Source organism: Anabrus simplex, chromosome 4 (genome assembly GCF_040414725.1).
Source record: "Anabrus simplex isolate iqAnaSimp1 chromosome 4, ASM4041472v1, whole genome shotgun sequence".
In the NCBI taxonomy this organism is placed as follows: Eukaryota; Metazoa; Arthropoda; class Insecta; order Orthoptera; family Tettigoniidae; genus Anabrus; species Anabrus simplex.
In genome coordinates, this window is record NC_090268.1 from 167028861 (window position 1) to 167056009 (window position 27149).

The window sequence follows — 27149 nt, forward strand, 5'->3', positions numbered from 1 at the left end:
CCTCATGAATCACCTGCTGGTAAATCTGGAGAGATTAAAATAGAAATTAAGTAAATCGGTCCGGTAGAACGGACGGACGAATATGCCGAAGCTTTGTTTAGTAAACTCTCTTAATATATAGATGAAAATAATAAGGGCTGTCTGGCCGAGGTTGTAGAGGCGTGCTCTGTTCACCCGGAAGGATGTGGGTTCGATTCCCTGTCGACGAAGTCGAAAAATTTAAGAAACGAGATTCCCAGTTCCGAAGGTGCACAACGCTCTAGTGTCCACTCAACGTACACCAGCTTAATTCCTGGGACAAAGGTGGCCGGGCATAGAGCTAACCACTCTACCCCACTAACTGCCGAGGTTACGGATAGTGGAAGACTTTACCTTCCACCCCTCCCAGGGCCGTCGTGTCCTGTATGGAGATGACTTTGCTTTGCTTTTGTTTTGTTTTGTTGTCTCATTCTCCAATAGCAGATACACAGCAGTATTTGAGCGGAGTGAGCGTTACAGTGTATCAGGGCCATCGTGTAGCTTATAACGGTATTTGCAGCAACTGCTGCTTTGACGTCAGTCGCGTCAATTTAGAATCCTGATTAACAACCGCATGATCATACGACCGTAGTGTATAAGGAAAAGTGATAACAACGCATTCTTCCGAACTCCGTATGTGACGCGTACTTGGATCATTTGCTGTGAGGCCCGTTGATGAGGATATTACGCTAGAAATAAGGTGGATGTTTGCCCGGTTATACTTTCTCATAAAGCAATAATCACCACTAGCGACCCGTTGTTTAGGCATTAATAAATTAGAATGTAAACTTACCTAAGCGAGTAACAAGTATACTCTAGCCCGAACAACAGTTCTGCTATGAGATTTGCATAAACAATAGGGGCCTGGCCTATTAGAACCCCTATGAGTTATGTTACTCTCGGTGCATTACGGAACAGCGGGCTAGACGTCATCCGCTACTCGACAAATTAGTTCACATTTTAACGTATTACTAGCTGAACATCCGGGCTCTAATCACCACCACTACGCCATGGCGCTATACTTCGGCCTATCAAGAGACTGCTGCTCAGCCTGAAGAACTGCAGATCACGAAGTGACTCGTGGTCAGCGTGACGAATCTTTTTGGTCTTCTTCTTGGCTACATAGACCGGCGCTGCTATCTCACCTTCATATAGCTCCTCAGTTTTTCTCACGTTGACTGAAGGGACCTTAAACCAGCCCTCAGATCTAGGTAAAAATCCCTGACCCCTTATCTGCGGGTAAGTGAATGGCTGGCCACCCCTAAACCACGAGACCGGCAGCAGCACCACCACCTCTACCACCACCACCACCATCGGAGACAAGGAGGTGTGGTGATTATTGTTCTAAGGTTTGAATCTCCACTGTCGGCAGCCATGAAGATCATTTTTGGTGGTTTCCCATTTTCTCACGAGGTGAATGCTGGGATAGTACCTTATTTAAGCCCATGTCACATCCTTCCCACTCCTATTGCTTCACTATACTATCGTCGCTACAGGATATATCTTATCGGTGCAACGTAAAGCAGATTGAAAAAAAAAAGGTTCTAGGACGAAGTACAGCTGGGCAACCATCGTCTCTTAACAATAATCAGAAGGAAAAGGGAGGATGTCCACACTTTTCAGAATGAAGGTATCGGTAAAACAAAGGGAAGAATGTGAAAATGAAAGACTCCCTAGGTCTCGCAAAACCTAGTACTGCCGGGGTCGGTTGGATGGCATAGGTAAAAGTGAGCAGCCTGGCACAAGTAAGTGGAAGCAATGCCAGTACTCAGCTAAGGGCCCCGTGAACGCCAGACCAGGACCTCGGGGCTCCTTTAAGTTGCCTCTTAGATAGCATGGGTACGTTCTACAGCCCTGCACTGGGTGGCCGGCCGGGCACCCGGAACAAATTCAGACCTAGCTTTGGTCGTCACCCACATGTTATAAGTTTGTAACATGGCGATGTTGCGAGAAAGTGGAAACTGCTGTGTGCTACTTCTCCTGTTGGAGGTTGCGTGCTTGCTGCAGGAGCGATGGACCATGTGTCGCTCTCCGCCGTCTAGTGATGTTAATTATCTCGGCAGTTTGTAATTAAGTGCGGCTGCCATAATATCGTCCGGTCTTCCTTCATTATCCTGAGCTGAGCTGCGTGATTGACAGGCCTGCCGCGCCGTCTTTCTTCCTGAGCAGCTCTCCTTTTACCAGGAACGTGTTCCGTTATACACTCGAGCAGTTACGTGTGGCAGGACCAACTACCGGCGGGACGAAACCGCAGTCTGGCTCCCAGCTTAAATAAATAAATAAATAAATAAATAAATAAATAAATAAATAAATAAATAAATAAATAAATAAATACCAATTCAAAACCCAAAACCATGATGCCTTGCTTCAAAAACACCAGAAAAGACCAAGTGCTACAAATGAAACTCGAAGACGCTTTGAGAGAGATCTCTTGCGGGAAAAGATAGTGACGTACGGGCTGAACCGAGACGAACAACCGAAAAGACGACACGGTGTCCCTTGGACAGAGGAACGCAAGCAAGCCCATTCGGAAAGGAGGAGGAAATTCTGGGCTTAAAAAAAAAAGAAGCAGCAAAATTTACTGCCAATTAATGTGGTCCTCGATGGCCCCAGCGAGTAAATAATGATAATAATAAATAGGTCTAAATAAATGCACGGTAGTCTACGATTAAGAGAGCGAATTGGGGGCCCTGAAGATGATTTCCCATGGCTTTCTATTTTCACACCAGGCAAATTCCGGGGCTTGGCCTATTCCATCGTCGCCGCAAGGACTGGTCTTGCAGGAATGACGTAGAACAAAATGTCTTTTTCTGCGATTAAACACTTCTCCTGTCGTAGTGAAATACAGTTTTCGTGATCTTAAAGGTTTAGTAAATGTCAAAAATAATTGTTAACATAAAATTTCGAGACAGCGGCATTTTGGAGGTATTAAGGATGTCAGTTATACTAATAAACGGAAGTAAATATGTACCGATGCCTTTGTAAAGGTAGATTTGCACTACTAAGATGTCACTGTTTAATTTCTATCAAATAAATCTATATAAATAAAATTGTTTCTGTTTGTCTGTTTGTCTGTTCCACCATCACGTCGAAACGGCTGGATAGATCTCAACCAAACTTCATATTTAGGGTATACTCATCCCGGGGAAGGTTTTGATATGCATATCATTTTAAAATCCTTGAATAGACGGGGGGTTTATAGGAAAACCAGAATGGTTTTTCCACCATCACGTCGAAACGGCTGGATAGATCTCAACCAAACTTCATATTTAGAGTATACTCATCCCGGGAAAGTTTTCCATATGCATATCATTTTAAAATATTTGAATAGACGGGGGGTTGACAGGAAAATCAGAATGGTTTTTCCACCATCACGTCGAAACGGCTGGATAGATCTCAACCAAACTTCGTATTTACAGTATACTCATCCCGGGGAAGGTTTCGATATGCATATCATTTTAAAATCCTTGAATAGACGGGGGTTTATAGGAAAACCAGAATGGTTTTTTCACCATCACGTCGAAACGGCTGGATAGATCTCAGCCAAACTTCATATTTAGAGTATACTCATCCCGGGGAAGGTTCCGATATGCATATAATTTTAAAATCTTTGAATAGACGGGGTGTTTATAGGAAAACCACAGTGGTTTTCCTCCATTTTCTCTTATACTATTGATTTTCTGTAAACTTCGTTTACCGTACGTGAAACGTCTCTTCATTATAAACAACTTTCGTTATGTTCATAATTTACCTTACTCTTCACATGACGGAGAAATTTACAATTTTCTGCTGGTATCATGCTCTGCATGTAGTGACCGACAGACCGACAACGAACCTACAGGTTACCATGGCAACGTCTCTGACTGCATGCCAGTAGGGAAGTAACGTATTGCCATTTTCCTCATCATGCTTTTAAATTCGTGGTTGTTCCTTGGGTAGATGGCAAGAGAGGCGTCAATCGGCTCATCTGCGGGATATTGGCTGAATATCGTTGGTGATTATAACCGCCCTCGAATAGATTAAGTAATAACACCATTAGTCATCTTCTTATTTGTTTACCTAAGAATCACTGGACCTAAATTTCTCCTCTGTTACCGCTTTATTATATCCATAACTCACACTAGCATAATTTATTGAGGGGCATTTGTTTTTCCAATACATTCACTTGGCATTTACATATTTGTCGTTATCCGGCTGTCCTCAGTTATAATCCATTTTCTATTAGTTTCAACATTCTTAACTGTATTATTTTCTTCCTTAATTACGCCGTATGTACGTGAGTGCTAGAAACTACTGGATGCATTTCCACCAAGATTCGTATTTAGAATACACCTGTCCTTGATAGGTTTTAGGGCAAATATTGTTTCTAAATCCCTGAACTGACTGGGGGGTTTATACGAAACCGAAACAGTGATTTTGCACTTCCAAAAAATATACACAACCAAACTTTATGGAAGTCTACCTACCTTGGTAGAAATTAATTTCTAAACCTTTTTTCTCATGTGCATCATTTCGATACGAGGATTAATAAGGGAGATATCATTAACGGACCGTTTTTCTGTACAAGTCCCATCGGACTTGACTCACGAGCGGGTGCGTGTAAAGCGTATTCCTTACAACTTGAAAACTACTGAAGACATTCGAACCAAAATTTATATTTAGTATCCACCTGTCCAAAGGTAGGTTTTAAACGTAAATAACATTTCATGTTCCGGAATGGACTGGCGGTTTATAGGGAACACAAATGGTGATTTTACTCTTCCACAATATATGCAGAACAAGACCAACCTGACTGGAAATCGACCAAACCTGATGGAATTCCACCTCTAAACCTTTTTTTCATGTGCATTTTTTCGTCAGGAGGATTAATAAGGGAGATATCATGAATGGTCACTTTTGCAGGTTAAGTCCAGCGGACATAGCCCAAAAGGTGTTTTACATGGAGCAGATTCCTTATCTATATAAATGAAATCGTAACGGCTGTGTGCCTCTACACTGACTATTTTGGCGAAATTTTCGTACAGCTTTCCGTTTAAGGGGTAATAACCATCTCCATAATTTTTGGTTTAGTTTCCTGAAAGTCCTAATTTTTACCCGCCTCGCCCAAAATCCACATTGTGGCATAATCTGCCAGAAGAATAAGAAGATAATTGAAATTTGACAAAATTATACGTTTTAGCCTGTAACGAATGGAAAAATCCTATATCATTAAATTTTTCATTTTTTATCCCCGAAGAATATCGAAATATGCAGGCAATTTTAATGATGGTGCAGACCTTCGGAAATTCCTATCACATAACGGATTGCACAATCTCCGTTCAATTTGGAATGATCTACAACCTTGGTCTTATGACTTTTTGCCGTATCTGTATCCCTTTTACGTTTGATTTTTCTCTATTAATCGATGTTAAGTCAATTTGGAATTTTCACATGCATAATTCATACTTTCAGTTACTTATATGGAATACAGAATCATCAAACTCTTCACGAAAATTGGCCCACCCAGTAGCCATATGTGAGCCAAATGCTACGTATGTAGCTGTCACATTATTATCCGAAAAGTAATGTAATGTGAGATAATCTTACAAAACCTTTACCCTGTTCCAGGTTTCTAACTCAATCTGACCCAAGAATAGATGACATATCATAGGACCAGCCATTTAGGCCACTAAATCCGGCGTGTCTTACGGTATAATCCTTTGTCGATATGACGTACGTTTAGTAGCAGTTAATCTGTAAATGAAGGTCTTCAATATTGTAAACACGCATATACTTTCGTATGTCGATCTATATATATTCACTGATGTCGATTTTTAGCGATAGAGAAAGGGTGGGTCTGCTATTGTAATCAGTACTCCCCACACCGACTTTGACTGGCAGTAGGAAAGGGTTCCTTCTCCAACTCCTGTGTAACTGTCATTAGTAAGGAAGGCCTACAATTGTAATGAATAGTTCCCTTCTCAATTTGACTTGCAGAAGGTAAGTGAGCATGCAGTTTTGTTTAAAACTCCCCTACCCGATTGTGTTTGGCAGTAGGCAAGGGTGCCCGCCATTATAAAGAAATGTCCTCATCTAAAATGTGACTGGCATTAGGCATAGCGGCCTGCTATTTTGATGGAAACTCACCAACTTGGTGTGACTGGCAGTACGCTGGCTGGCAGTAGGAAAAGGGGCCTGTCATTATAATGATAACTGCAAACTCAATTTCGAGTGATAGTAGGGTAATTGCCTACCATTATAATAGAAACTCCTCAACTGTAATCTGTCTGGAAGTAGGAAAGGGGGCTGCCATTTTAACGAAAACTCCCCAAATCGATTCTGTCCGCGTTGTTGGCAATGGGGCCTAGTAAAATATATAGTTCAGTGTGGACTTGGGAAAAAGAAGAAGAGCTGCTCGACTAAATGGTATATTCCGAGCTGTCAGTGGAGAGATGGCGCGAGAGGACATCAGTAGACGAATAAGTTTGAGTGGTGTCTTTAAAAGTAAGAAAGATCACAATATGAAGATAAAGTTGGAATTCGAGAGGACAAATTTGGGCAAATATTCGTTTATAGGAAGGGGAGTTAGGGATTGGAATAACTTACCAAGGGAGATGTTCAGTAAATTTCCAATTTCTTTGCAATCATTTAAGAAAAGGCTACGAAAACAACACATAGGGAATCTCCCACCTGGGCGACTGCCCTAAATGCAGATCAGTAGTGATTGAAATTGATTATTGCTGTTTGATATCGTGTAATGTTTGTTGTGATAGAAGTCCTCCACATCAGAATTTTGCTTATTAAAGCTTATCTTTTGTCGAAAGGTTTTCATTTATGTTCATTTAATAGGTAAAAACGGTGTCGATGTTCTCTTTGGAAAAATCAGTCAAAATGCCCTTCGATAATTGAAACTCGAATTGATAACGATTAAGTCATTTGCACCTAACGAGTCGTTTTCCAGAGATACCTGTCAAGTGTAGGATTCAGTACATCGCAGGGGGTGGAGGGGAACTAAGCCAGGTCCTAAGGAACTACCACGAATTAAACAATCAGTTCTCTAGACCAGGGTTTCCCCAAATTCTGTGTGTGTGAGGCCCCCTTAGCATATCGCATTCATGTCCAAGAACCCGCTGGCCAAAGAATTAATTGAACAAAACACACCATTTTGTACTATTATCATGATTGATTGTATTCGTGTAATTTCGGACTGATATTTACTTTCCTTTAAATTTAAATGCAACTTCATTTACATAAATATACTTTATATATGCATAGAAATTATAAAACAATGTGACACTTGGCTAATAATTACAACAGTGTGGATGTGGAAAATTACTTGTGAACTTTACTTGGTACAGTTGTTGGGTCAGTGCGACGTATGGCTCTGTTTTACAAAGACCAAGCGTTTTACAAGCGTACTCACCCGAACCGAAGATCAGCCTCTACATTAGTTCCATTTCTATACTTCGCGTTTTCATTTGTGTGAGAGCAGAAAAGATACACGGTTATGTTGTCACGAGAAACATTACACGCAGCCATTGTTTTCTAGAAATTGTACCATATAGGGGATGTCATGGACCCGAAAGTCGATCAGAGACATGGAGGTATGATACAAGGTCTTCAAAAGTTATTGCCAATTTGTAACATTTATCACCGAGCTCGATAGCTGTAGTCACTTAAGTGCGGCCAGTATCCAGTAATCGGGTTATAGTGGGTTCGAGCCCCACTGTCGGCAGCCCTGAAGATGGTTTTCTGTGGTTTCCCATTTTCACACCAGGCAAATGCCGGGGCTGTACCTTAATTAAGGCCACGGCCGCTTCCTTCCAATTCCTAGGCCTTTCCTATCCCATCGTCGCCATAAGACATATCTGTGTCGGTGCGACGTAAAGCAAATAGCAAAAAAAATAAAATAAAAAAAAAACGTAACATTTATCGGCCAAGAAATACGCAGCCTTCAATACACTGAAATAAAAATTTCGCTCTTTAAATACTTAAAAATTATTGCGCACCCCTCGGATTATCGTCGCAGCCCTAGGGGTCCATGGACCACAGTTTGTGAACGGCTGCGTCTGTAGTATGGCGGGATGAGGCCTCTTTGATAAAAGTTTTCTATATGCCTATCAGGCATGGCCACCCATCAGTACTTCATATGACAGCCTGAATGGTTGCTAGGTAACATTGCGTGACACGTTTTGTATCCTCATTTTCGTGACTAAAATGTTCAGATGACCTCCCAACCATAAGAAATAGTTGTGTCAAAAAGAATACATGTGAATCAATTAAGCACTGACAGGCACCGTAGAAACTTACAACTTGGCACAGATTCCTGGAACCAATACATAGGCATGCTGGTTTAGAATGGGGCTAAATAATGATGGTAATAATACTGTTTTACGATACAGTACAACTGGGCAAGTTAAGAGCCCCTGAGAGTTACTCGATTCAGTCGTTCCGTACGACAGACAAGGGATACCCTGGATATGTGTTCTTCCACTCTTTCCCACAGGGGGAGAAAGTTGTAGTACTAGGACGGTGGACATACAGACCCGCGTAAAACCATGGAAAACGATCTTCAGGGTTCAGGATGGAGTTCGACCCGACCCGAATGCAAGCTTACAGCTAGAAGATCCATACCATGTTGCTAAATCGCGTGGTGCATGAAGTTGAAAAAATCCCCTGTACTGGCAAGGTTTTATATGTGCCTTGAGCGACAGTTGTTACTCCCTCCAACTAGAATAGCTGATGAGAGCTGGCACACATATTATCTTATTTTAATATAAAAGTTTTATGAGGATTCCTGACAGCGGTGATACAGCGAGCAGTAATTTTAATATAAACATCAATAGTGCGCGCCGCGGACTACTCACGCCACTAGCGCAGGGGTACTGAGAGGTCTGACTGAATTTTGTAACTTGCACACTTTTGATTCTATTGTTCCTAAATTACTTGAAATGATAGTTTAGTAACTGAAAACTAAAGAAGGTGCCGGAGTGCCTTTGGTCATATTTTCTATCTATCTGATCTCCCTTGGTAAAATCTCCTTATTTTCAGTAACTTATATGCGGCAGATCCAGGTGTTATTCAAGAAACTTTCTTATTTTAGATCACTGCAGATTAATAACCCTGTTATTCCAACCGATTATTTGAGTGTTCTTTCTGCAGGTGTAACAAAAATGTAGGGCGAACCTTCAGAACACTTGCCCCACACGTAGAAGAAAATATGTTGTATGGACATGGGTCCGGAAAAGCTTAATTTCCATGTTAAATTTCATTTTCTACAACATTAATCAAGGGAAACACTACTAACTACTAGTACTACTACTAAATGTATTCATTCCTCCCCTGAATGAGGAGGCGTGTCGCCTAGACGGTGACGCCGTCCCTCAGGTCAGGAGATTTCTATCAGAGGAGGTGTGCGGCCGTGGCCTGTACAAAGAAATGTCCCTGCATTCGCCTTAGTGCTGGAGAATGGAAAACCACGGAAAAACATTCTCAGGACAGCCGACGGTGGGGACCAGCCCCTCTTCATCTCCCGAATACAGACGCGTAGAGCCACAGTAAAGCCACCCCTCGTCTGCTCGGTTGGCTAGTCTGAGTGCAGAGCTGTCGGACCACTGAGCAGCCGTGGCCACTTGTAGGCCGAGATCCACTCTGCATCCGCCAACTGGGAAACATACAGGATTAGAACATACACTTCTAGCAATTTCCCTGTTAACGACCTGCACTCATTTGAAGCCTGGCTGGCGGGCTTTGTTTACATCCCTTGTCCGCTGAATGCCAGGATTTCCCCAACTCGACACACAGCGTTGTCAAATTAGCCACTGAGGGCCAGCAGCGAGAATGGACAGGACTGCGTGTAGCTGTGTGACACTGGAGACCTGATAAGCAAGGAGGTTTCAGAATCGGCAATCTTTTGAAACAATCCACCTGCACTGTGAATGGCAAAGCCAGCTTGTTAGTCGCAGCAGAGACGACTGTAGGCAGACATACTGTCGAAGGGTGGTGCTGCTTAGCGTTCGAGTCGCCAGTCGTTAACGAGGAAACTGAGAGAACTTTACCAGCATACCACATGATATGTTCCTCCTTAGTACTCGCACGTGCGTCGTCCTGCCGTATCAGCGCAGCCGTGATTGAATGCGACGGCGGGTTGATGCATTAATCAGTCCTGACGGAGCACTTTTTGACCATTCGTGTGGGAAAGAGTTTCATAAGGTATTCTGGTATGTTCTGTTCCTGTGTGTTTCCCATGGTTGATATACTATGTAGAGTTGTAGACAATGAGTTCTAACATATAAATAAAGCCTTTCTGGACCCATGTCCATATAATAGTCTATGTTCTACGTATGAGGGACGTGTCCTGAAAGTTTGAACATACATCACGTATATTATGTATTCCTAAAATTATGAATTGAAAATCCACAGCCTGTTTCCAGTCACTAGACCGGGTCAGGAATGGAGTGAATGAAGCTCCCATCTAGCGGTGAGGGTAGGATTTGTGCCGGCTGCCGAAGCCTATCGCACTCCTCTCGGGCTATGATTAATTACTGACAGATAAGATGATCTTGGAGAGTGTTGCTGGAATGAAAGATGACAGGGAAAACCAGAGTACACGGAGAAAAACCGGTCCTGTCTGCGCTTTTTCCAGCACAAGTCTCACATGCAGTGACCGGTATTTGAACCACAGAACCCAGTGGCCGCAGCCACGCAGGCTCTACTGCTAAGATTATACATTAAGAAAATATACAGCTTATTAATATAACCAAGAAAATCATAGAACTGAAGCGACATGGGTCATATTCTAGTTCATTTTATCTGGATTCCTTCGCCTACTACAATAACCCACAACGAACATTACGATGGATGGTTAAAGGACCATCTCTTCCCGGAGGATATCTTAACATCCCTGCATTTCTCGTCCTTATCAGAGAGCTTACAGGGAATGGAGCAGAGCGTGGGAACAATTGTTATCAATCAAGGAATCTCTGAAATAGCAATATCCTCCACGCCACTCTTAGCTTTTCGAAATGGAACTCCCAGTAAAGGTTTGTTACGTCAATTGCAATTTGCTTTCCGTCGCATCGACACAGATTTTATAGCGATGATGGGATAGGAAAGGGCTGGGTTTGGGAAGGAAGCGACCGTGGGTTTAATTTAGGTACATCCCCAGCATTTGCCTGATGAGAAAACTGGAAACCAAGGAAAACCATCTTCAGGGCTGCCGAGTGTGGGGTTCGAAACCACTATCTTCCGAATAGAAGCTGACAGCTACGTGACCCGAACCGCGCAGCAACTTGCTCGCTTTACGTCATTTATTTGTGCGAAGTGCAACTGTGCAGTTTCTAAAGCCACCTTTTCTGCATCAATGTTATGGACACTCCTACTGTGCTTCTGGCAGGACATCAGTTCAAAACCTGAACAATTCTGTTCATTTGCTGAGGGTTTAGCCATTATCAACGTGTTGCTCTTTAAGAATCAATGAAAATCGAACTACACTCTATCAGTGGCAGTACTCTTCTGGGATTCCATGATAAGAAAGTGCACGCCATTGTAATATATATATATATATATATATATATATATATATATATATATATATATATATATATAACTAGCAAGATACCCGTGCTTCGCTACGGTATTATACTGAAATTTATAATTGAATGCTTATTGTTTTAGATATATAATCCGTCGAAATTCGCGGTCTGACTCGTTTTCTGCGAGAACCCACCAAAATTCCCGATCTGACTCGTTTTCTATTAGTTTACGGCATGTTTCCTCCCATTTTTCAATCTTCTTTTCCAGCAATCGATTTCGTACTTCCCGGGCTAGGCTCAGGTATTCCTCCCGGTCAGTTGGGTCCGTAAATCTTTGCCATCTTTTCCTATAATCATTTTTAATATGGATAAAATCCTTCAGGAGATCCGGCGTGGTGTCATATTGGGTGCCTAGAAGGCACTGAACCCGCGGCCGGACTGCATTCTTAGTCATTACCCGTCCAGGAGCCGTTTCCAGCGCGGTCCGCACATTTGACGACGGTCCGGAACATTATTATTATTATTATTATTATTATTATTATTATTATTATTATTATTATTATTATTATTATTATTATTGTACCGGGTGGTACACCTCCACGCCGCTAATTTAAAATGTGCGCCAATTGAAACTCCTCTGCTGGAGGAAGTCTGAACTTTATTGACGGTATTAATTTTCAAATTTCTCAGAAGATGTCACTACGTGGAAATTTTAGAGTTTTTGAACTGTGTCATTTTCGACGTATTTTTGTTTTGCTTGTAGTAAGAAGTGTGAACTTTCTCTTCTAGAGGACACTACTGAAGATCAACAATAGTGCACCCTAGTGCGGAGTGAAAGAACTGTTTTTTTTTTTTTGGAGAAATTTTTATTTCAAAAGTTTGTTTCTTGTTAAATTTCTTTCTGTTATTGTTTAAGTTGGCTGTATACCCCTCTCTTTCCCCTTGTTTTGTATTTAGCCAATCCCGAATTTCTTTTATTAATTTCTGACCAATCAGATGTATCTTCCCCCAACTTGAATATGTTGCTGTATCCTACCCAATAAAGAGTTTGTGGGAGGGTGTTTTCATTCCCCTAACGCCTCGAACCTTCCGCGAGAGAATATAAACTGCTGATTTTAGGGTCTCCGGGCCACTTCTGTTCCATCTTTCAGTGTGTAAAGTACATAGCAGGGGGCGGGAAGCGCCTCTTTCTTCAGCGACAGTCAACAACCAGGTAATGGCCGATTAATTACTTCTTTTCTTGCTTGCTCAGCAGTTTAACTCTCGGGGCGGGTCCGAAGTTTTTCCATTATGTAACCTTCCCTAAAATGTAAAGGAACTTGTATCTATTCCATCTTTTAAACTGCATATCGGGATAGAGAGTGCTTAACCCTCTCGAGTTCCCAATCATATTGTTTTGAGGTGAACTTATTTTTCTCAACCTATTCTTAGTTAACGTAAAACAAATTGTTCTTTTCTAAAGTCACCTCTGTAGTATGGGATTAGCCCTTGCATTAGTGGCCTAGAGCCAGATTAGGTCTTAAAAACAAAGTGTATTAGGAGTGCAGATCGCCTCCTCTCAAATTGTTATTTTGGAGGTCATGTAATTACCCCTTTTCATTTAATAGACCTCAGTAGGTTGGGTATTTTACCCCTGTGTCTATGTCCAGTGAGGACAACTTGAAGGTGGAGTTTGGTGTGGCCTTTGAGAGGCTTAAAGTTGAGAGCGAGTGGCTCTTTTTCGAAAATTGAGTGTTGTATGCCTCGTGGAGGCTTTTCGATGTAATTTGGAGCAAGTGCTCCTGAGCATGAATGGGGTTTTCTGCCCCTCTGTTAATACTTATTTTGAAGTAAGGTTGGGCTGATTGCCCAAGCATTGTGATGTCAGGGCTCGAAGCCCCAATTTTGTAAATATTGTAACTACCCTTTTGAATTGCTACTCTGTACCTGCCATGTTTGTTATTTCTTAATTTGGAAAAGAAAATATAACCTTGTTAAATTTTAAATTAATTTTACTGTCATAGCTTGAGACCTGTTCACTACCCCGCACCTTCTTTCACGCATAACTACCACAAAAACACGGTAACAATTATTATTATTATTATTATTATTATTATTATTATTATTATTATTATTATTATTATTATTATTATTATTATTTGTTGCTGGAATGGATGATGACAGGAAAACCGGAGTATCCGGAGAAAAACCTGTCCCGCCTCCGTTTTGTCCAGCACGAATGTCACATGGAGTGAACGGGATTTGAACCATGGAACCCAGCTGTGAGAGACCGGCGCGCTACTTGTTTCTTTAATAGTAAAGGATCTTCTAAATACCAATTATCACGACTCTAACTTCTTCAGTTTTTGATTTTTGTGTCCTCATGAATGGAATTCAGCTCCTTTACACTCCCGCCCTCCAAGATGGTTTCCCCCAAAACGCGTTTTTCTTTGTTTTTAAAGGAGATCCAAATACGAATTTTCACGTCTGTAACAACTTTAGTTTTATTAGATGTATGTATTCTCATTCAATTAATTCAATTAATTTTTCAATTCTTTCACCCCCCCCCCCCCTTCATTGGATTTTCCGAGAATACGTGTTTATTTTTAAAGCAGATTGCAAATATCAAATTTCACGTCTGTAACATCTTCAGTTTTGAGATATCAGTAGCCTAATTAAAAGAATTCAACACCATTTTCAGTCACTTTTACCCCCCCCTCCACCCAAGTGGTATTTCCGAAAGCTAAAAATAGACGTTTCTTTATGTTTAATAGAGATACAAAAAAAACATTTTTCACTTCTGTAACATGTTAAGTTTTTTGAGATAAACTGTAAAAATTCTCATTTTAAAATTTCACCCCTTTTGAGTTCCCCTTAAGTGGAGTTTCCAAACACAAATCACCTATGTTTCTTTAGATTTACAGGAGATTACAAACACCCACTTTTTACGTATGTAACATTTTACGTTTCCAAGATATTCTGTAGATATAGTCTTTCAAAAATTCACCAAATTTGTCACTCCTGTTTAACCGCCATTAATTGGATTTTCCAAAACTAAAAATACGTGTTTCTTTATTTTTAAAGGAGATCCCATATACAAATTTTCAGTTCTGTAATATCTTTCGTTTCTGAGATATATGTATCCTCATTAAAGGCATTCAACCCATTTTTCACCCTTTTACACCCCTCCTATTGGGATTTACAGGAAACAAAAAATACGTTTTCCTTTATTTTTAGAGGACATTCTAACTACCAATTTTTACATCTGTAAATTTTAAAGTTTTAAGATGTATACACACTCATTTTAAAAAATTTACCCTCCCCCCTTTTTACCCCCAATATTTGGACTTTCCAAAAACGAAAAAATACGTGTGTTTATTTATTTTTAAAGGAGATTCTAAATACCAATTTTCACATATATAACCTTTAAACATTTTGAGATAGATACACTCATTTTAAAATATTACTCCCTTTTCACCCCCCCCCCCCCCTAAATTGGATTTTTCAGAAACAAAAAAATACGTGTTTCTTTATTTTTAACGGAGATCCCAAACACCAATTTTCAGGTCTGTAATATCTTCAGTTTCTGATATATAAGTAGCCTCATTAAAGGCATTCAACCACTTTTTAGCCCCTTTTCACTCCTCCTATTGCGATTTTCCGAAAACAAAAAATACGTGTTCCTTTATTTTTAATGAAGGTTCTAAATACCAATTTTTACATCTGCAAACTTTAAAGGTTTGGAGATATAGATTCACTCATTTTAAAAATTCACCCCCTTTTCACCCTCCCATTAATTGGATTTTCCAAAAACAAAAAAATACGTGTTTCTTTATTTTTAAAAGTGGTCAAAAGTACCAATTTTCAGGTCTGTAATATCTTCAGTTTCTGAGATATAGGTACCGGTATCCTGATTAAAGGCATTCAACCCATTTTTCCCCATTTTCACCCTTTTTCACCCCTCCTATTCGTCCGACTCGTTGGCTGAACGGTCAGCGTACTGGCCTTCGGTTCCGAGGGTCCCGGGTTCGATTCCCGGCCGGGTCGGGGATTTTAACCTTAATTGGTTAATTCCAATGGCACGGGGGCTGGGTGTTTGTGCTGTCTTCATCATCATTTCATCCTCATCACGACGCGCAGGTCACCTACGGGTGTCGAATAGAAAGACCTGCACCTGGCGAGCCGAACTTGTCTTCGGACACTCCCGGCACTAAAAGCCATACGCCATTTCATTTCATTACCCCTCCTATTGGGATTTTCTGAAAACAAAAAAAAATACGTGTTTCCTTATTTTTAAATAAGATTCTAAATACCAATTTTTACATCTGTAAACTTTTAAAGTTTTGAGATATAGAGCAACTCATTTTAAAATTTCACCCCCGTTTTCACCCCCTTAGCGAAGGAATATCCAAAAATCCTCTCTTAGCGAGCACCTACGTCTTAATATGAATATATCCTCAAAATTTCATCTCTGTATGTCCAGTAGTTTTAGCTCGGCGATGATGAATCAGTCAGTCAGTCAGGACAAGCTACTTTACATTTAGAACATCAATGTTCAAATTTAAAAATAGCATTTTTTCGTTCTAGTTTAGAGTCTCTCAGAAAAGAATGAGTGCATGGCATTGTATAAGTTCCTGGCTAGTACACTTCTGTCAGAAACAAATTTAACCTATAGATATAATACTTCCTGTGGGTATCCACTGGGTTTATATTTACATGGGAGATTAATTATAGTTTGATAATCGTTGACATGAAGTCTTACTGAATATTAAATGTGAGGAACCTAAACTTTTTTTAGCGATTCTATATTGTTTATTATTCTTATTGAGTATATTTTTGTTATTTGTTTGATGGCTGCATAGCCCATATGTGGCCAAGCTTCAATGAATCAAAACATAAATTGTAATTCCGACGGCATTAAGTTTGCGAACAAAAAAATTTGTCATCTTCTTGACCAAGTTATTTGTTTCACTTGTTGTAGCTGCATATTCTGTTTCTAAAACTACTACTAACAAGTTGCGTTCCAAATTTAGCTTGCCTTTTAAAACACAGACAGTATTAATTTAAGTACAGCCTCTGCATTTGTCTTGTGCTATAATGGGACAACGTGCAAACGCATTTGCAGGACTCTAGAATGCAAACGTATAACACTAAAATGCGTACTGAAAAACCAATTCTGTCGATGTGTCGTCTCCCAAGACTTCTAGTATCTGGAGTGATCTTACTATTATAGCTTTTTTGTAATCTCAAATCTAAACCAAACCCCATGGCGCAACAGCCCCGAAGCTCTGTGGCCTACCAAGCGACCGCTGCTCATCCCGAAGGCCAGCAGATTGTGAGGTGTCGTGTGGTCGGCACGACGAATCCTCTCGGACGTTATTCTTGGCTTTCTAGACCGGGACCGCTATCTCTCGGTCAGAGAGCTTCTCAATACTGCCATCAGTCGCGTAGGTTGAATGGACCTTGAATGAGCCTTCAGATCCAGATAAAAATCCTCGACATGGCCGGAAATCGAATCCGGGGCTTCCGAGTAAAAGGCAGGCACGGTACATCTACACCGTGGGACCGGCTATAATAATAATAATAATAATAATAATAATAATAATAATAATAATAATAATAATAATAATAATAATAATAATAATAATAATAATAATAATAATAATAATAATAATAATAATAATAATAATCATCATCATCACCCCTGTATGTTTCATGGTTTTCCTGGATTGTAGGAGTAGCACAGCCGTGGAGCCAGCCAGATGTTCAGACGAATACAGTGAAAGGAAGTGCTAGCGGCTCATCGCGTGATCACTTTTCTGATGAGATAATTGTCGTGTACACACCACAGACTTTCTAAGAGCCTGGCCGCAGATTGATCTCCTCCGGGCAGTCCCATCTCCCAATGACACTCGCTTTCCAGTCCAAGATAAAGAAAAGAACGTTACTTAAACACATCAGCCGTCCAATTACCAAGACAGGACTATAAAAATAAATAAAATACCAGATCAATTAAATCAGGTAACAAGACCTATGAGTGTGCAAATTTACGCATCTCCTGTGTATTGTATACAATAGGAAATACACTGATGAGCCATTTCAGTAAGGCCCAGCTTCCTAATACTTTGCCTGTAGAACCGTGGCCATTCGGCGAGGCATAGATTCAACGAGGTGCCGAAAGGTATCCTGGAGTATCTGGTACCATAAGCGCAACAGCAGTTCCTCCAGTTGGCGTACACTGCTGGGTGGTGGTGGTGTAGCCTGAACACGCTTCTTCAAGTCGAACGAGAAGTATTCAATGGGGCACATAGCGAAGCTATTTGGGGGGCACGGCACTAGAACACATCGCATGTTCTCCTACTGGAAGTAGCGGTCACTATAAGGGAACACGCTTGACATGCACTTTGTTTTCCAATAACGTCCAGATACCGAATATATGTTGGGGATTGGTATATCGGAATATCAGGCTCCAGTGTCTCCCATGAAAACATCGCCCAGATCATCCCTTGACCTTGCCCCGTTTCGTCATACAATAGGAAGAAAACTCCTGACTCCTCAAAATATATGGATATCGATAAAGAATGGATATCAAAATTATTGACATCCTAATTTACCGGTGATCTAATGTTTTCGAGATTGGAAGAGAATTTGAGTCTATAGTGAGAGATCGGCCAAGAATTAAATTAAGAAAGGGGCTAGACAGAAGAAAGAGTTCTAAGTTATGCACTAATTATGATTACTTGGTGGGTCTATAACTTAGGAAATCACAATCCAGTTCAAAGAAACATACGAGAGCTTTAAATAAAGTAGTGGCAACGGAGTCCAGACACCCGCTGGAGATCGGGCATGCGCGAATACGATATGGGAGCGGTCAGGTGGCGCTGTTCTCGATGTGTGATGTACACTTAACGGGCAACCATTTGAGAGTGTTGTTACTGTGTGGCATTGAAGTGAACAATATCGATTTCACCGCACTAAAATATGTTTCCAAAAGGTGATCAGCGTTCGTGAATTAAAATCCAGGTTACCCGTGGCATCAGAATGTTATCGAGGATTACGCGAAGCCTGTGGCGACAATGCATTACCGTACAGGATGGTTGCACGTTGGATCAGGCCGTTTCTTGCGGGTAGGAATTAGACTGTGGATTTGCACCACTCTGGTCGATTCTTCAAGATCAGGTTGACATTATGAGTAGTGTCATTTCCGTAGATCATTGATGGACATTCCGGGAAGTATTCGTAGAATTTGCTCTGTCATCAATCGGTGTGACTCTGACGGAATGCATTAACATGAGCAAAATTGCGTCCCGTTGGGTACCACATCACTTCACCGACGTACAGAAATGGCACCGGTATTTATTGGGTGTCATCCGCCTGCACAGGTGCGTATTGTTGCCATTGATGAGACGTGGACACGAGGCTAAGACCCTAAATTAAAGGGTCAATCGAATCAATGGCGTCACCCATGTTCGCCACGTCCCCAGAAATTTCGACAGGAGGATCCAGGCGGGTGAAGCTTGTGCTGATTCTGGCATACAACTACAAGGGTGTTATGCTTACGCATGCTGTGCCTGCGGGACAAACCGTCAATTTCTGCCTATTTCTGGAGCGACATCTACGTCCGGCTATGCGGCGCGAATGCCCATGTTTATAGCGAGACGATCATCCTATCGTGTTGTATGATAACGCACGTCGCCATGTCGCAAACAATTGCAGCGGTGGCATTGGGAGGTCTTGGAACATCCTCCGTACTCACCAGACATGAGTCTTTGTTACTTCGACCTGTTTGCGACCCCTCCGAGGCCGCCGATTTCCTGACTTTGTATCTGTACTCCTCGCATTAGGGCGCTCCGTCGCTGTCATCAACAGAGAAAGACTTGCCACGGTCCCCTACGGCTTCCCGACATTTGACAAAATGTTATAGACTTTGCGGGTGACTACACTGAAAAGAACTGTACTAGTTAGTTGATGAAATATTGCGTTCTGGCCTCGTATCAGTATAGCGGAATACGTAAGTTCTCACGATCTCTCTTTGTCCTCTTTCCAAATAAATTATACATCTCTTTATGTCTAATTTAATACCGTCCTGTTGGGATAATAACCTGGCCTAAAATTTCAATTATTACCGGACCACTTCAGGGTATCGGTAGGTAACACCTACGATAAAATGATTTTTTATTCTACTTAATAAACCAGGAGAGTGCACCTGCCATAAGAATACATGTACAGGAAATTGACGGGCTATGTTTAGGCCGTGGACAGACAGGTGGCAGGCGGAGACAACCTCAAACAAAGCTCTAACCAAACCGAAATATCTTCGTCCATCTGTGACAGTAACTGGCAGTCAGATTCCAACAGACGTCTCCTTACCATCAACTTCGAAATGAAATAGTATAAGAAAAATAAATTAATGGTTATCTTCGGTCGCTTTTCCCACTGTGGTGAAAATGTGTTGAACATGTGGACTCAGTCCAGTTGTACAGTACGTCCCAATACCTCTCTGACTACAACCCTGTGTGGAGGAGGAATGTATGAAACTACGTTACAGTACGTCATGTTTCAATCGATCAATCAATCAATCAGTCATCATTCATCTGCATGTCTGTCGCCCACGTGGTAGATTCTTCTCTTAAACGAACCTTAATGTCTAGGTCTACATACTACGATAATATGTATTTCATTTGTTCCAAAATTTGTATATGGAAACGAAGCACGCGGTGTTGAATTCTAAATAACTCGGTTAATATAGGTTTTCGGGGAAAATTTTAAGTTTTATAAAAAATTATTGAAAAGGTAATGTTCAACTGCTTTTGTCGTATGCAAAATGTTGAAGGGTAAAGTTTTATTTTCAGTTTCACAGGTTCATGGCGATCCAGTTAAGTCGTGCCCTTCTTCTCTTTCTTACTGCCAGTGTACTGATAACGTGAAATTAGTTCGAATATTCGTGAATTCAATCTTGGCAGTCCTCGTCCTTGCGGTTTAGGGCCAGAAAATTGTATACCGCGAGCGTGAATGAAGGGTTGTAGTAAAAATGTAGAGAAGAGTTTGTGCAAGTCGCTCGTTAGAGTATGGTTCCAGGGAATGGAACACTCACCAGGACTTCATTCAAGAACTACAAAAGATCGAAAGGAAAGCAGCACGATTTTGTTCTTGGTAATTTAAAACAAGAGCTGTGCTACGAAACTTTTACAAACTTTAGTCCGGCTCTATGGATAAATGGTTAGCGTGATAGCCTTTGGTGACATGGGTTCCGGGTTCTATTCGCGGGAGGGTCGTGAATTTTAACCATCATTGGTTAATTCCGCTGGCACGGGGGCTGGGTGTGTATGTGTCGTCTTCACCACTTCATCCTACTCACAACGCACAGGTTGCCTACGGGCGTCAATTCAAAAGACCTGCATCTGGCGAACCGAACATGTTCTTGGACACTGCTGGAACTAAAAGCGATGCGTCATTTCATTTCTTTTGCAAACTTTGGGCTAGTAAGGAGACGAGCTGCTCTACTATGCGGTATGTTCCGAGCTGTCAGTAGAGATGGTGTGGAATGACGTTAGTAGAAGAATAAACTTGAATGGAGTTTTTAAAAGTAGGAAGGATCATAATATGAAGATAAACTTGAAATTCAAGAGGACAAATTGCGGAAAATTTTCGTTTATAGGCAGAGGAGTTTTGGATTTTAAACATTTACCAAGGGAGATGTTCGATAGATTTCCATATTCTTGGAAATCATTTATGGAAATGAAATGGCGTATGGCTTTTAGTGCTGGGAGTGTCCGAGGACACGTTCGGCTCGCCAGATGCAGGTCTTTTGATTTGACATCCGTAGGTGACCTGCGCGTCAGGATGAGGATGAAATGTTGATGAAGGCGACGCATACACCCAACCTCCGTGCCAGCGGAATAAACCAATTATGTTTTAAATTCCCGACTCTGCAGAGAATGGAACCCGGGACCCCTGTGCCCTGAGGCCACCACGCTAACCATATGCCATGGAGCCGGACATCATTTGAGGGAAGACTTGGTAAACAATTGATAGAAAATCTGCCACCTGGGCGACAGCAGTGCTGACTAATTAATGCTAGTCGAATGTGTTACACGCACTGTTATACAAAATACAAAACTATTGTATCGTAATGCAAGTTTTTACAGAATCGATTCTTTTCTCTAAGACTGCGAGGAAGTCCAGAACGAGAGAACCGACAAAGTTCAACTATACTAATCGTTCCTTTCATCAGCAGTATCTGTTGTTCGGTAGCTGAGAACGGTGACGTAGCTTAGACTATAGGCATGATATATCTGTGATCTGAATGTATTCATTCCTCCATCTTGGTACCATATCACATGACCTCCGGTTTTACGTGAAGTTGAAATCACAGAAATGTGTTCTTCTGTTTCCTAAATGTCAGGATTGGAAGCACAGCCATCGTGATGAGATGTGAGTAGTAACAAAGCCACTGCACCTGTCGCACCTATATGTGTGTGGGGGTGAGTTATGTGTCATTGTACATACTGCCTCTTACAGTGCACCCTGACATGGCATAATAATAGGATTATACTAGCGACGCAGAGGCATAACTGATATACATCTGTTTTACCTTTATCTGGGGCTGTTTGGTGGAGATGTGTGGGGAAACCTTTGCCTGCGATATTTTCACTCATGGTGTTTTCCGTACTTCATGACGGCTCTTCCATATCCTACGTATTCTCCTGTGCGATACCTTTCAGGCTTACAAGGACGTTTGAAGGAAGAAGACAACATGGAATATATTACGCCTTTTGTTATCGTAAATACTAATAGGCCGTTTCCAATTTTTGACCCACATATGAATAGCTTAGAATTTGGTGATCTAGAAGGAGTATGATCTTTTAGGGTTGATTTTCGGAGTGTATGCATAGGCTAACATACACGGACCACATCATAAGGATATCTAGCGATTCAACATTGTTGGAGGAGCGTGGAGATAACAATGGGAAGAACGCTTCAACAAAGACAATGCTAATATTGTTATTATTGTTGCTGTTATACTGTCATACCTTATGAGCCTTTGAGAGAAGAAACGAATGTGGAGATGAATGGAATAGAAATCCCAACACCTAACAAATTCAGAGCCAAACATTTTCTTGAGGATTTTCCTTTTTTATTTTTTCTAAATTATTCGTCTTTCTTTCTTAATCCGTTTACCCTCCAAGATTGGTTTTTCCCTCGGACTCAGCGAGGGATCCCATCTCTACCGCCTCAAGGGCAGTGTACTGCAGCGTGAGACTTTGGGTCGGGGCATGAAACTGGGATGGAATACCAGTACCTCGCCCAGGCCGCCTCACCTGCTATGGTAAACAGGGAACTTGTTCGGGGATGGAAGATTGAAAGGGGTAGACAAGAGAAAGAGAAGGAAGTGGCCGTGGCCTTCAGTTAGGTACCATCCCGGCATTTTCCTGTAGGAGAAGTGGGAAACCACAGAAAACCACTTCGAGGATGGCTGAGGAAGGGATCGAACACCTCTCTACTCATTTAACCTCCCGAGGCTGAGTGGACCCTGTTCCAGCCCTTGTACCACTTTTCAAATTTAGTGGCAGAGCTGCAAATCGAACCCGGGCCTCCTTGGATTGCAGCTAATCACAGTAAGCATTACACAGGGGCGGACATTTGTAAATTATTATTATTATGATTATTATTATTATTTATTATTATTATTAGTCTATTATTTAACTCGATCACAAAAAATATACCAAACAGCAATAGAAAACCAAAGAAATAAAATTAAAAAATACGTGTTCGGTTTTTTTTTTTTAGCAGATATCGGTTATTGAAATGAAAGTTCTCATCTCAGTCTCCTTACGTTGGATGTATTTTTATCAAACACAATCTCGATGAATATCTCGAAGACAGTACTCACGTTGTGTCCTGCACCTTTCTTCTTGTGGGAACACATCTGCAGTACCATCACATTTGCGTGTTATCTTTAAAGATCGTAAATGGTTAGAGTAGGAGCGCCTGTCAACTAAACGTCCGTTACCGTCATTAGTAACGTGTTAAACATAAGAGCAGCTGCAAAAAACCGTGCAATTAGATATTCCTCTGTTCATTAACTGCTGGAGGACTCTTCACAATATTCTGTTGATTTGTCTTGTAATTATATTCTTAATAAGTAGCTGTTTAACGACGGTAATGGGATGGGAAAAGATTAAACTAAGACGGTAGTCACCATGACCTTACTGAAGGTACAGACTAGTAATGAAGTGTTGAAGCAGTGCCAGATCTGTAGCTCAGATCCTTTCAAACAGAACAAAGATGGCTTAGGCCACCATAGCTCAATTGGTAGAGCAACCGACGCGAAATCGGGAGGTTGTGGGTTCGGATCCCACTGGTGTCCGGCTGGCCATTTTTGTTCTGTACTTAACATCTCTTCAGCACGTACTACATGTACGTAACACGACCTAATACGTTGAAAGTCTGTTTCGAGGTTGGGAAATGTTTTCATGGCTGGGTCTTTTATACGATTGGTGAAAAACATAGTCTTGATTTTACATTTGTATTAGCTTTTCAGATGAAGTTTGTGTCATTCTATAGTAAGCAAGAGACTTGTTTGGATATTTATTGAGGTCTTGAAACAACGTATGAAATTGGCCACTGGTCAACCTTTCTATAACATGGAGACGATAAATCCAGTGTTTTCTTCAGTTTTAATCTATAAGAGCTTCGTAAATACACGCAGTTTGTAAAGGGGCCATCTTTACAGGGAATCGATCAGTCCACAGGTAAGAACAGATGCGAATGAAGGCAGGATGAGCTAGTATGTGGCGTGATATGAATGGAATCGAAATTACGTAACGTAAATTACGCAGCGCAAATTCCGTCTAGTGTGGTGAGAGCCTAAAGCTCGCGTAGCGCCAAATCTAATCGCCTCACACTTAGGTTTCTATGTTCATCATCTAACACTTCGTTAATTTACGAAACAAAGTCTCTCTGCACGCAGTATGTGCTGCGGGTCAGTATTTCTCTCACAACATTATCACATAGCGGTGGTCGCAGACGTAACGACGATGTTCAGTGACTGCAATGATGATGATGATGATGATGATGATGATGATGATGATGATGATGATGCCTTTACGTTCCACAACTACTTTTAAACAGAGCTCGGTAGGCGCAGTCGCTTAAGTGCGGTCAGTATCCAGTATTCGGGAGATAGTTGGTTCGAATCCCACTGACAGCAATCCTGAAGATGGTCTCCCGTGGGTTCCCATTATCACACCAGGCAAATACTGGGGCTGTACCTTAATTAAACCAGGGTCGCTTCCTTCACATTTCTACCCCTTTCCCATCCTGTTGGTGCGACGTAAAGCAAATCGTAAAAAAAAAAAAAAAAAAAAAAAAAAAAAGAAAGAAAAAAGAAAGATAAAACTACTTTTACGGTTTTCGGAGACGCCAAAGTGTCGTAATTTTGTCCTGCAGGAGGCTGACGCTGCTGACGTATTTGAACACCTTCAAATACCACGGGACTGAACCAGGATCGAACCTCCCAAGTTGGAGTCAGAAGGCCAGTGCCTGAACCGGCTGAGCCACTCTGCCCGGCTACAGTGTATGTAGGGTGTGTAGGAATGAGGCTGTCGTATGGTAATCACCACGTAAGCACTAATCACAAGTTTGGCGCACCAGTGATCGAACTCCTTGGCAGCTCAATTATTAGTTAACTAGGTATTGAGATAACGCCGCGTACCACAACAAACCGAGCCAAATCTCGGCAATCCTCCATTAATTTTGCCGACCCAGTCCAGTAAATTGTTTCGGAGGGGATAATCTGGCTACAAGGTACATCTCACGTAGAGCCCAGCTTTACCAAGATTACTGCTAATATTCCACTGTCCTGCTCCGTTTATGAGCACTTCGAGCGCAGCCTATGACGCGAGGCGCAAGCTGCCGGGCAGCATGCAGCTCAAGCTGTTACACTGTATTCTTGAACACAAAATAATATGTTCCGTAGGAATTATTGATTGAACGTCCGACTCGTTGGCTGAATGGTCAGCGTACTGGCCTTCGGTTCAGAGGGTCCCGGGTTCGATCCCCGACCGGGTCGGGGATTTTAACCTTAATTGGTTAATTCCAATGGCCCGGGGCTGGGTGTTTGTGATGTCCCCAACATCCCTGCAACTCACACACCACACATAACACTATCCTCCACCACAATAACACGCAGTTACCTATACATGGCAGATGCCGCCCACCCTCATCGGAGGGTCTGCCTTACAAGGGCTGCAATCGGCTAGTAATAGCCACACGAAATTATTATTATTATTATTATTATTATTATTATTATTATTATTATTATTATTATTATTATTATTATTATTATTATTATTATTATTGATTGAACTACTGTTTGCCATTTTCATAAAAGATAGTCATGTAAATCTGAAGCGTAGTTATCCACCACACAACCGTTCTTTTATTTAGTGGTTCTCATACTGTTTCTACTCAGCTTCAGGGAATTACACCGAACGAGTTCGCCGTGCGGTTAGGGGTGCACGGACGTGAGCTTGCATTCGGGAAATAGTGGGTTCGAACCCCACTGTCGGCAGCCCTGAATATGGTTTTCCGTTGTTTCCCATTTTCATACAAGGCTAATGTACTGTACCTTAATTAAGGCCACGGCCGCTTCCTTCCCACTCCTACCCCTTTCCTATTCCATCGTCGCCATAAGACCTATGTGTGTCGCTGCGACATAAAGCCAATTGTTAAAAACAGGATTGGTAAAGACAGTCAAAAGTCAAGGCCGGCCTGACTGGCTCGGACAGAAGAACTCTGATTTTCAGAGTGTAGGGTGGCGGGTTCGATTCCGGCTCAGTCCGGCAGTAGTTTAAGGTGCTCAAATACGCCAGCCTCGGGTCGGTAGATTTGTCGATTCTTGAAAGACTTCGCCAGAATCATGCCAGTAGGATTGTCAGTTTTTAAAAGAATTCGACAGCCTCATTTTGGTATATTTGTCGGTACTTGAAAGAATTCGCCAGCGTTCTGTCCGCCAATTTGTCGGTACTTGAAAGAATTCGCCAGCCTCATGTCGATAGATGTGTCGGTACTCAAAGGTATTCTTCTTGTTTGGGTCATCAATCCATAAACTGGTTCGATGCAAATTCCCATGCCACCCTGCCACTGCTAACTTATTAATTTCTAGGTAACTACAACATCTACTCTAATATGTTAGTCATATTCACTGCTTGCTTTACCTCTGCCGTTCTTACCGCCTACACTTTGCTCAAAACCAACTGAACCCGGGCGGCCTGGGTGTCTTAAGATGTATCCTATCATTATCTCCCTTCTTCTGGTCAAATTTAACGAAATCGTTCGAAATGATTAATGTCCGTTCCATGGCTGTGCTTAGCGTGATGGCCTTAGGTGCAAGGGTTCACGGGTTCGATTCCCGGCCGGGTCGGGGATTTTACTGTAAACTTCATTGGTTAATTCGGACGGATCGGGGGCTGGATGTATTTGCTGTATTCAGCATTAGGATGTTGATCACAGGTAGACACGGAGATCACCTGTCAGGCGTGAACTCGAAAAACCTACACCAGGCCTCTCCAGAGGCCACACGCCATTATTATTAAACAATTACATTCAAAACAATCACATGAAAGTTTCATTCAG